Source organism: Anas acuta, chromosome 1 (genome assembly GCF_963932015.1).
Source record: "Anas acuta chromosome 1, bAnaAcu1.1, whole genome shotgun sequence".
Lineage (NCBI taxonomy): Eukaryota > Metazoa > Chordata > Aves > Anseriformes > Anatidae > Anas > Anas acuta.
In genome coordinates, this window is record NC_088979.1 from 134,787,966 (window position 1) to 134,798,594 (window position 10,629).

The 10,629-nt window shown below is 43.7% G+C and overlaps 1 long non-coding RNA gene across 2 annotated transcripts; it reads right to left on the bottom strand.

Annotated features, from left to right (window-relative positions):
• Window positions 1–4,234: 4,234 nt before the first annotated feature.
• On the bottom strand, window positions 4,235–8,010 carry LOC137843334 (uncharacterized). Of its 2 annotated transcripts, XR_011089459.1 has the most exons (4): window positions 7,921–8,009; window positions 7,666–7,730; window positions 6,782–7,321; window positions 4,235–5,863 (listed from the first exon to the last, which is right to left on the bottom strand). It is a non-coding gene; the product is annotated as an uncharacterized lncRNA (long non-coding RNA). The 2 variants fall into 2 exon arrangements; XR_011089458.1 differs by having other exon boundaries at window positions 4,235–7,321; window positions 7,921–8,010.
• Between the last annotated feature and the right edge of the window lie 2,619 nt (window positions 8,011–10,629).

Genomic DNA, 10,629 nt, shown 5'->3' on the forward strand with positions numbered 1-10,629 from the left:
TTGACCTTCACCCTCCCCCAGGTGGAGCTGGGTACACTCTAATTGCTTCCTCACATAAAGGGCAACTCCTCCCCTTCACTTCCCCAGCCTGTCTTTCCTAATGAGAACACAGCCCTTCATAACAGTGTTCCAGTTATGTGAGCTGTCCCACCACATCTCTGTGATTGCAACGAGATCGTGGCCCTGTGACCAAACACAGATCTCGAGCTCATCTGTTTATTTCCCATTCTCTGTGCATTGGTATACAGGCACTTAAGGGAAGCAGCAGGCACAGTTAGCCCTAGAGGGATGCAAGAAAGAGATTCCAGACAGGGTATCCGGGTCATTACCTTCTCTGAAGAGCCCTCGGACAATCCTATGGGACAACTCAGAGGTTTGTCCCTACTATCTTCGTCAGTGTCAGGCAGTCTCCCAGCCCTTCTCTGTCATTTCTAACTCCCCTCCCTTCCCCCATCAAATCTAGTTTAAAGTCCCAGTAATAAGTCCAGAGAGTTTGCTCCCCAATGTGCTTGTGCCCCACTTGCTGAGCTGGCTTCTGTCAGCAGCCCACATACCCGGCTTCTCAAAGACCTGCCCCAGATCAAAATTGAAAACAAATGATCTGATTAGAGGTTTTAAAGCTGTAGGTGTGACAGAGGAAGAAATAACAGTGTATCATTTACAATAAAGATGTGTTGCAGTGAAACTATTCATAATGTGGAGGCTTGATTTGAGGCCTATTAAGTGAAGACTTTTGGATTTCCATCCCCTGCAAATCCCCAGTGGATAGAGAAGGAACTGGGAACATCTGCTGAAGCTGTAAAATCATAGCATTGCTCCTATGATTTTCTGGTACAAACAGTTAATGTTTCCTGAAAGGGCTCTCTACCTCTCAGTAAGACACCATTCTAGTACAGGTACTCATTCTGTGTGTACAAGCATGTTAACTGTTAATTGTACAAAGAACTTAGTAACAAATCATGACTTTGAATGAAAGTCATAAACAGCAGTTTAATTGGATGTACAAAATATGCAATGCTATAAAAGATCAAGTATTTTTCTAATAAACCTTAAAATTTCAACTGATGTGTAGCAACCTGTTGCTTTTTGGACACACATGTGCGAAACAAGATGGGGAAGACAGAAGTGAGGGAGCTTTGTTTCTCTTCTTCAGAGGATTGGGGAAATACTTCATATATCTCTAGACTGTAAATCTAAGACTCCCTTAGTTTTTAAGGATATCCCGCCTTTTTTATCACTTCAAATGTCCCCAAAAGGAGGGTGATTTGGGGATAGAGGCAAGCACTCACCCAGAAGTTCAAAATGTTCCTTCCTTTCCTTTCTCTGACATCTTTTTTCCATGAAAAAAAAAAAAATTGTAGGCATTGTACCTTCCTCACACTGGAGGCTGCTGCTTTATTATAAATTTGATTGGTTACTAAAGCAGGCATATTAGCTAGATGTTGGCTCTGAAGCACTGGATGTGATTCCACTTTAATTACACCAAGACTCGACTTGGTTTGCTGGCATACACTAGCTTACCATTAGTTGGGCGCTAGCTCGTTTTTTATTTTTATTTTTTGGCTTGAATAAGACTGCTATTTAGGAAGGTGCAAATTTTGCATATGTGAGTGTGGTTTTCAAGCAGAAGGTTTAGCAGCTCTAAAACCATACTTGCCTCTCATCCCCAATTTGGAACCTCAGGGCCAGTTTCATGCCAAGAACGGAGCCGACAGCAAGACAGACTGTCTTGAATGGGAATGTGAAAACTAGCCATCTAAGAAAAGATATTCAGCTGTTTTTTATTTTACTCTGGGTTGTTAAGAGAGATTTTTTTTTTTCCAGTAGCAGTAGGGGCCAGCATAGGCAATCAGCCAAGTGAGCTGTTTCTTATTTAGATGTTCTTACATTTGTCATCCACATCAGCTAGATTTTAAGAGCAACCTACTCCTTTTATGGCAGGGATCTGTGCTAACCTTCTTGCTGGAGTCATGGCTTTGGTTTATTGTGAGAGTAGTCAGCAAGGCTGAGCACCAAGTTGTTGCCTCTGCTGCTGGCTGGCACTAATTAGCAAAATTCTACTATTGGCTCAACTAGTCTTTGCCTTTTTTTTTTTTTAAATCTCTGATGACTAAGCTAGTTGTGTACAAATACACGCATTTTGGATGTGTGTGGAAGTGGAGGGGGTGTTGTAAAGGACACTGGCTGTGCATACATTCATTTTACTTTAGTGTCTCACACGAAATACCTCTCCCTCTATCATAGGATCCTCTGGTGCCAACTTGGGGTGTTACGGTGAAGAGAAAGAGGTTTACTGTTAGAAAAACACCGTCACTTGGGGCTTTTATTACTGTGTGTCTAACCAAGTCAGCATCAAGCTATTTGTTACATCAGGTAGCCTAATTTTAAAATGATCTGATTTCATCATGCATTAATATTGCACAGAGAAAGTTTAGCCCTCTGCAGGTGTTTCCAGGATTTATTTTATCCTGCAGCTGTCTTCTGGGTTGTGTCAAACTCAGTCAATCTATTGGGACAGCCTGTGTTAGCACCTAGGACCTGCTGTCCCAACCTAATGTGACCTCTGTGAGCCAATGCTCCAGCAACATACAGGACGTGTCCTGGCTCCTGTTCCATGGAGCAGCTAAAGTATCAGATAAGAAGATCCCGCTACCCATGTGCACACATGTTTTACAAATGAACCATACCCTGGCTCATGGCTGCAGTGCCCCTTGCTCCAGTGAGTAGGCAGTAAGAGGAAGAAATAGCAGAAAACAGCTTGGAGCCTTTGCCCCAAACCAACCATCTTACATCTCCATTACTTACTTTTTTTTTTTTTTTTTTTCTGGCTCTCAGAGGGTAGGACTTCTTTCAGCTTTCAGGAATTGCTGTCAGAGCTGTGTGTGTTCAGTATTTCTCCAAAATCAGCTGGTGAGTCTTGTGTCTTCTCACTACTTCAGATGGTCTCCATCATTTTAGAACCAAGTCTCCTTTTTCTCCTTCTCACAGGTAAGAGAGTGCTACCAACACATACATTTCAGTAGACAGAAGGTTGACAGAAAGTGAATTGCAGAAAAGCAATGAGGGGAATAACAAACAGATACCATTGTCTGAAAACTGGATTTATGGTCTATGACTTGTCTGCTGCAAAGGCTCACAATCTGGAACAAGTTCAGGGTGAAAAGTTCACAGCTGGGGCGTTGCAGTGTGAGTGAAGGGTGAGAAGCAAGCAGAAAACATTAAAGCCTTGCTTGTGTGTTATCTGCAATGCTCTTGCCAGGGATGGTGTAAACGCTGGAAGGGAGACAGAAACTCTCTTGCTGTTGCATGATACCTAGCACAGCAGGTTGTGGGGTGGGGTCAGGAGATGTTCTTGGATTGGAGCTACTGCAGTCCATCCAAATTAACCAACAGAGAACTTTTCTCCCTTGCCCATGACTTGCTCCACTGCATATCTGCTGCAGTCAGAGCAGAGCTTTTTGCTGTGCAGATGCAGAAACAATGTGTTTTCCTGACTGGGGTAGTAGAAATGATGGGTTGCAAAAAAAATTCTTGCATCTTTGCTGACTGTATTCGCTATGCTGACTTTCAGGCTAGTCTTTCCCTCATCTTTCTATCCCAGGGTCACTCTTTGCAGACACATGCCCAACCTGGCTTTTATCTCTGCTCTAAGGGAAAGCTCAGATGCTTTCCAGGCAAAGCCAGAATGCTAATGCAAAACTAACTGAGTTCATAGCTAAAAGATGCTGTAGAGAGATGGAACCTAAGTTGTTGGAAGTTAAACACCAGAAGTGGAGCTTCCTGTCTGCCACTGCAGTGGTTCTGCTGCAAATACTCATTACACACAGCACTGCAGTGGAAAATTTGTGTTATGCACTTCCCTAAGGATCTGAACCTGCATTTTCTTGCATGCCAGATAGCTGTTCTAACTACTGTAGATGTGGATAACACTACTACTTTAAGTTGGGCTTTTTATCCCCCTCTGTGTTCTCCACAAACCCGAAATTGTGTCTCCAGAGGAACATCTGCTAGGCTGGTCCTGTTGTCTAGACAAACGAGGAGAAGCATCCCAAGCAGCTTAACACTGCTCAGAGAGAGTTCTCTAATCACTTCTAGTGGCAGAAATGTAGGCAAGCATGGTACCTTTTGTGTTAAGCAAGACCTGAAGGAAATCTTCGGTGATGCCTGAATCATAGAATTACTCAGGTTGGAAAAGACCTCTAAGATCATCTAGACCAACCTTTAACCTAGTAATAAAGTTTACCACTCCTACCAGCTTTCTCAGTACCCTCAGGTGGATCCCATCTGGCCCCATAGACTTGCATTCATCTAAGAGGTTCAGCAGGCCATTTCCTCATGGATTATGAGGACTCCGTTCGGCTCTCTTTCCCTATCTACCAGCTGACGGGGCTGATTACCCAGAGAACAACTGGCCTTGCAGCTAAAGACTGAGGCAAAGAAGGCATTAATTACCTCAGCCTTTTCCTTATCTCTCGTCACTGTTTCCCCCCACATCCAACAAAGGATGGAGATTCTCCTTAGTCCTCTTCTTGTTTATGTATTTATAAAAATATTTTCTATTGTATTTAACAGCAGTAGCCAGATTGAGCTCAAGTTAGGCATTAGTCCTACTAATTTTGACGCTGCACAGCCTCATGACATCTCTGTAGTTCTCCTGAGTGTACTGCCCCTTCTTCCAAAAGTTGTAAACCCTTTTTCTTTCTGGGCTCCAGCCACAGCTCTCTGTTCAGCCAGGCTGGTCTTCTTCCACACTGGTTCATCTTTCAGCACGTGGGGACAGCCTGCTCCCGTGCCTTCAGGATTTCCCTCTTAAGGAGCATCCAGCCTTTCAGGACTACTTCCTGAGGGACTCCACCAGCCATTCTCCTTAACAGACCGAAGTCTGCCCTCTGGAAGTCCAGAGTGGATCTTCTGCTAAACCTACTCCTTACTCTTTCAAGAATTGAAAACTCTTTTAATTTGTGATTGCTGTGCCTGAGATGGCTTCTAACCTTCATATCATACACAAGTCCTTCTCTACGTACAAGCAAAAGGTTCAGTGGGACACCGTCCCTAGCTGGCTCACTCACTAGCTGTTTCAGGAAGTTATCTTCCACACACTCTAGAAACCTCCTAGGTTCAGTGTGGATGTCTGTAGTGAAATTAAAATCTTCTGCTGGGTCAAGGCTCTGGAACCAGCAGCAGGGAACTGGACCATGCAAGGACACAGCAAAACAAAGTTGATGAGAAGTATCACTGTGCAGCTGTGCTTGCAAGCAAGTGGCCAAGAAGTTGTGGTATGAGGTAAACGCAGCAAGCACTGCTCTCTGTCTTTATTTAGCTTTAACTGTTAGCAAAGATTTTCTGTGGAGTGGGGATACAAGAATGCTTCAGGCATTGTAATTATTTTAAGCATTGGAGAAAAGGTGATGGTTGCCTTGTGATGGACCTCCTCTGGTAAAGCTGTAGAAGGCTGTTAACAGGAATCATGTCTTGTCTTTTGCGTTGCCAACCCCAATGTCAAAAAGCACTTGTAACTCAGGGCTCCTCAGCCTCTCCCAGAAAAACCCTGAAAGATTAACCACCTCAGGTGGTGTTCAGGGTTTTTCAAAATGGTTGTGGAGGATGCATGCCACATTTGCCTTCCACTTTTTATCCTATCAGGTAAGGCAGTTCCCAATGTTACTTTCTGTCCAGGAGCAGGAGGGTGAAGGCTTTTAGCTGAAAGCTGAGCTCTTCAATTCTTCCCTCTCCAGGAGCTGGAGACCAAGTAAAATGCTGAATATTATGGTAAAAACCACAGTCTGTTGAAAAATACTGGTTTAGTTTAGAGATGAGGTGTCCTTCTCAGGGATATGTCCCATTGCACTGATCCATCACTTTTCTGTCAAACAATCACAAAAATACCCACACTATTTACTGACAGATGTCTGTGTGTTTCTTTTCCACACCATCACTTGCACAAGGAAAGTGCATTTCTTTCGGAAGAAGCAAGGGCTATTCACCAGCACTTCCCTTCATAGCCCATCCCAATGCTTGCATCGGCTCTGCAGAGAGCTCCCCTCCAGCCACCCATTGACAACGTTTTTTGATACCCACCCATGCCATGGAGCCCCCCAGGGCACTTGCTGCCTCTCCATGTCCCGCCGGCCAGGAGCAGCTGGGGCAGCGGCATGCTGCCACGGCCACCAGCCACCTCCTGCGGACTGAGCGAGCCTGGCTCTTACAGCAATGCCAAACAAACAAACAGCGCTGGCCTGCCAGGACCTTGCATGTGCTCTGCCGAGCTTTAGCGTGAAGTGATGTGTAAAAGCATTAGCAAGGAATAGGGCAGAGTTCAGTGCCGAGGTCAGCTCTCTGCTTTTAATTAAGGCGAGTGCAAGTCGGGAAAGACAATATCCCATTATTGAGTGGGTAGTGGCTGTCATGTTAGATGTAGTTTCTGCATTCAATTAGAGGAGGCAAATTAGCCTTTAATGCCAGAAGAAAAACCAAAATGAGAGCCAGTTTGATGGACCAAAATTAAATGTGAGACAGGAAGAATTTATCATCCCCACAAAAACGTTTGGAATACACACTGGAAAGAAACTTCAAGAAATCCATGGAAATGCTTTGAAGGGGACTGACTCACAATCACTTTGAAGACTTAAGTTTGCTTTTTACTCTCAGATTTTGAAAAAGGTTTTAGGATTCACAAACTGTATTTTCCTCTGACGGGGGGGGGAGGGAGTGGACTGGAATGTCTTTCTCCTCCCCGCTCCCTCAAATACTACTGAGCAAACTGCTTGCCCTCTTTGCTTACCAGTGGTCCCTTAAGAGAGATGCTCAGCATTCCATCCCAGGCAAAGTCTCATGTACCCAGCGGTGTGAACAGCAAGTTATAGGCAATTATGGGTTGAGGCTGCTTTCTCTTGTACAGACCATAGGACACTGCAATGGGCATAGGCAGGTACATCCACATGGACAAGTCGACCAGGGTCTCTCAAAGGAAAAAGGAGTGGGGAAACCTGTAAAATGCTCTAATTACCAGCATCAAACCCACCATTTCCCCCACTGCTGCTAGTGGCTTTAAAAAGAAAGAGTGTCTTTTTATTTTATCTTCAGATAGTGACTCTAGTAAAGTAAGCTGAAAACCACTATGGCAACAAATTTGCTGTTAATAATATGCACATGAGTTTGCAGTTCATTTTGGAGGATTTGGTACATACCTTATCAAGCATCTCAGCTCAAAAACAAGCCAGCTAATTACCTTCTGGCCTCAGGGTCTCTCTTTCTAGCAGCCCAAGGATGGATGAAGAATGGTTCTCTCACAGTTATTACAACACTAAGCATTTTGCTGCAGCTGTTCTCAAGAAGACAAGAATGATGGACTGTCAGTTTCTTTGTGCGCATACACAAATAAAACTATATAGCAAACCAAATATCTAGTATCTGTGTTTTTTCTTGAAAAAATTTGCAATGAAAATAGTAGAGGCAGTTGTAATTATAAATAGGGTATCAAGTTCTTCTAGGTTCATATGTTTAAAAATAAAAATAAAAAAAGAACAGACAAAGATTCAAAAGATGCATCAAATCACTGAATCTATTCTGTCTGGAAGAAACAGATGTAGAAATCATTAAATATAAAACTAATATGGCAATTATAATGCTGCAGTAATAGCCAGAGAGAGATGACTGGATTCTTACTCTTGATGATGCATGTGGAATTCAATTCCTCCCAACGACTTTTAGACTTATAAGTAGCAAAGCACCTTTGGGCAAAAGGGAAGGATCATCATATTTAATACAATCCTTGTGCATTGTGCTTTTTTATTTTTAAATAACAAAATAACACAGGAATAAAACAGTCTAGATTTAATTTCAAATCAGGAGTGGTCTCATGTAGCTATGCAATCACCCACCCACCCTCACCCACCAAACAAAACAAACAAACAAAAAAACCTTCTCTGAAATGATCTTTGTCATTACTCCAAGTTGGCTCCTAGTGACATGCTGGAGTCTAGAGACCAAACCCACCCCATACCTGGTTACAGCAACAGCAGCTAATTGTGCACACCAGCAAGACAAATGCCAGGTAATTGAAAACAAATGTTGGAGGCCTCAGAGAGCCTGCAGTAAATTATGAATCTGAATCAGCAAGCCCTGTTACTCCTACAGGTGCTTTACCTGTTGTTTTTTTTTTCAGTCATGGGAAGAGATAGATAGATTTTATTACCATCATAAAATTATTTCAAGGAAACAAACAATGGGGATGTGAGGATCATGTCTCTTGCCTGTCTTATTGGTTCTCATTTTCTGGAGTCATGTAAAGCTGAAGGATGATTCAAACATCAGATGAGGGAGAGAAAAACACCCATGTGGTAAGAGAAGCCAAGTGTCATGAAGCAGCAGAAAAAAATGTCTGCCTTTTCCCCACCCAATCCCATTCCCCATGCTAATAGACAGTCCTGTGTTTCCTACAGAGACCTGAAAAACAGCAAGAGCAACTCATTCCATGCTGTCCACCAAAAAGCTTTCCCTCAGATGCTGGCTTTGGGACCAACCTATACTTCTGTTTAACCTCAGGCTTCTGAGCATTTCTCTTTTACAAAGACAGAGGGATGTCAATGGAGGAAACAATTAGTATCCCTTCCCATCCTTCAAAATTTTAAGGAATAGACTTTCCTATTTCACCTTCACTTGTATGCACCAACCTATCTTGCCATCGTGCATCTTTGGAAATGAAAATATATAAATAAATAATAAGATAAAAATAAATAAATAATAAATGAATGAATGAATGAATAAATAAATGAAATAAAATACCAGTTCCTGACAGGAGCCTTCACAGTCCCATCATCAGCCCAGTAACCCAGTCATGGCTTACATGCATCAGTCCTGTTTTTCATTTATTTACTCAAACTTAGCTCCAGCTTTTTGGTCCTGCTGTTCAAGACACCCCAGGATGCAAAGTTGTGTGAGGGTCTGCAGAGAAGTGCTGCTGGGCTTTCCACCTGGACAGGAAACCATTCAACAGCCCCTTGCATGTGCACTGGTCTCCCCATGCACCTCACCATAGCCCTGGCATAAATCGTCCTTCCTGAACACTGCTGCGGGAACAACTTCCAGGGCTATGTCAAGGTTTGCTCACCCACACCAGGTGGGACAGGTGGACCTTGTCCCTCATCCAGCACATGGCTGCTGAGGAGCACCTCTGGACTGGTTGTTCTCAGCCCTCAGGGCTGAATGTGCTGCTACCTTCTGCACAGCCAAAACCAAGGGGGACAAGGTAAGGGGCTGAGGGGTTTTGGAGAGGTGGGCATCACAGAGAGAGAATGTGGTGAGGACATAAGGGCATTGCACTTCAAGGAGTGGAGGGAGGAGCACATTTAAAAAAAAAAATGTCCTTCATTATTAGTGCTGCTTATGGAACAAGATTTTATTAGAACCATCTGAAAGTGTTTTTCTTCCATAAAGTAATTCATCCCTAACAGCTGTGCTTCAGAGCAATGCCACCACCACCACGTTTGGTGATTAGCACAGCAATACTTCAGCCACAGAACTTCTTGAAACACTCACATGATGGAAAGAAGAAAGGGGAGTCGAGGGAGGAACCACTCTGTTTCCAGCAAACAGAGACTGCCTGGAAAGTGTAGTGTTAGGAAAAATATACCTTTTTTTTTTTTCTTTCTTTTTTTTTTTTCTAAGCATCTATTGCCTCGTGAGCAATTTTAATAAAAAATTAATTTACGTACTCTCCTCCTGTCCAAAGTAGAGGTCATTTTCTGCTCTTTTCTTCCTTGGCTTTTCAAAGCAGGGTGTATTTGCATAAAATCTGGATCTTTATCTCAAGGGTTCACCTGCTGCTTGCTTCCCACCTGAAGCCAAATAAGCGTGTTAGCAACACTGTGCTCATTTCCACAGCAGCCAATTGTGATTTCACAGCAAGGACAAGGGCTGCCTCAGTTAAGGAATGAGCCACAGAAGCATATTAAATGCTCTAGGAGGCAAATATCTGGTTTTCATTACGTACTCCACGTAATAGGAACCAGGGGAGGTGAAACACAGGAAGCAGGCAGTATATAAGCACAGCTCACATGAGATTTTTATAACACTTTCCACGAGCGTCAACAAGTCTGAGTAAGAGTCAGCATCAGGGCCATGGGGAGGTAATGCCCCTGCCAAGGCAAGGTGTTGGAGCTGGTTCTTGACGCCTTGCCCGTATTCCCATCCTGATCACGTCACCTGTTGCCCTCCAGCTAGTCCCTGCCCCTGAAAGCTGATAGCTCTTGCTAGCAGAGTAGTGTCTTGACCATTTAATGCCAACAAAGTGCAGTCATGACAGTACACGAGGGATTATCCCCATCAGGAAGCTCTTTTAGTCACACATCAGAAGAGGAAGGCAAGTGGTCCAGAGCAGCGGTGTTTTCTACCTCATCAAATCATGATGCTGATTTCATAGAATCAGAACGGTTTGGGTTGGAAGGAACCATCCATTTCAAACCCCCCTGCTACAGGCAGGGACACCTTCCACTAGACCAGTTTGACCAAAGCCCCATTCAACCTGTTCTTAGACAAAGGGTAGTCAGGCACCAGAGTGGGTTGCCCAGGGAAGTGGTGGAGTCACCATCCCTGGGGGTGTTCAGGGGAATCACAGAATCATCTAGGTTG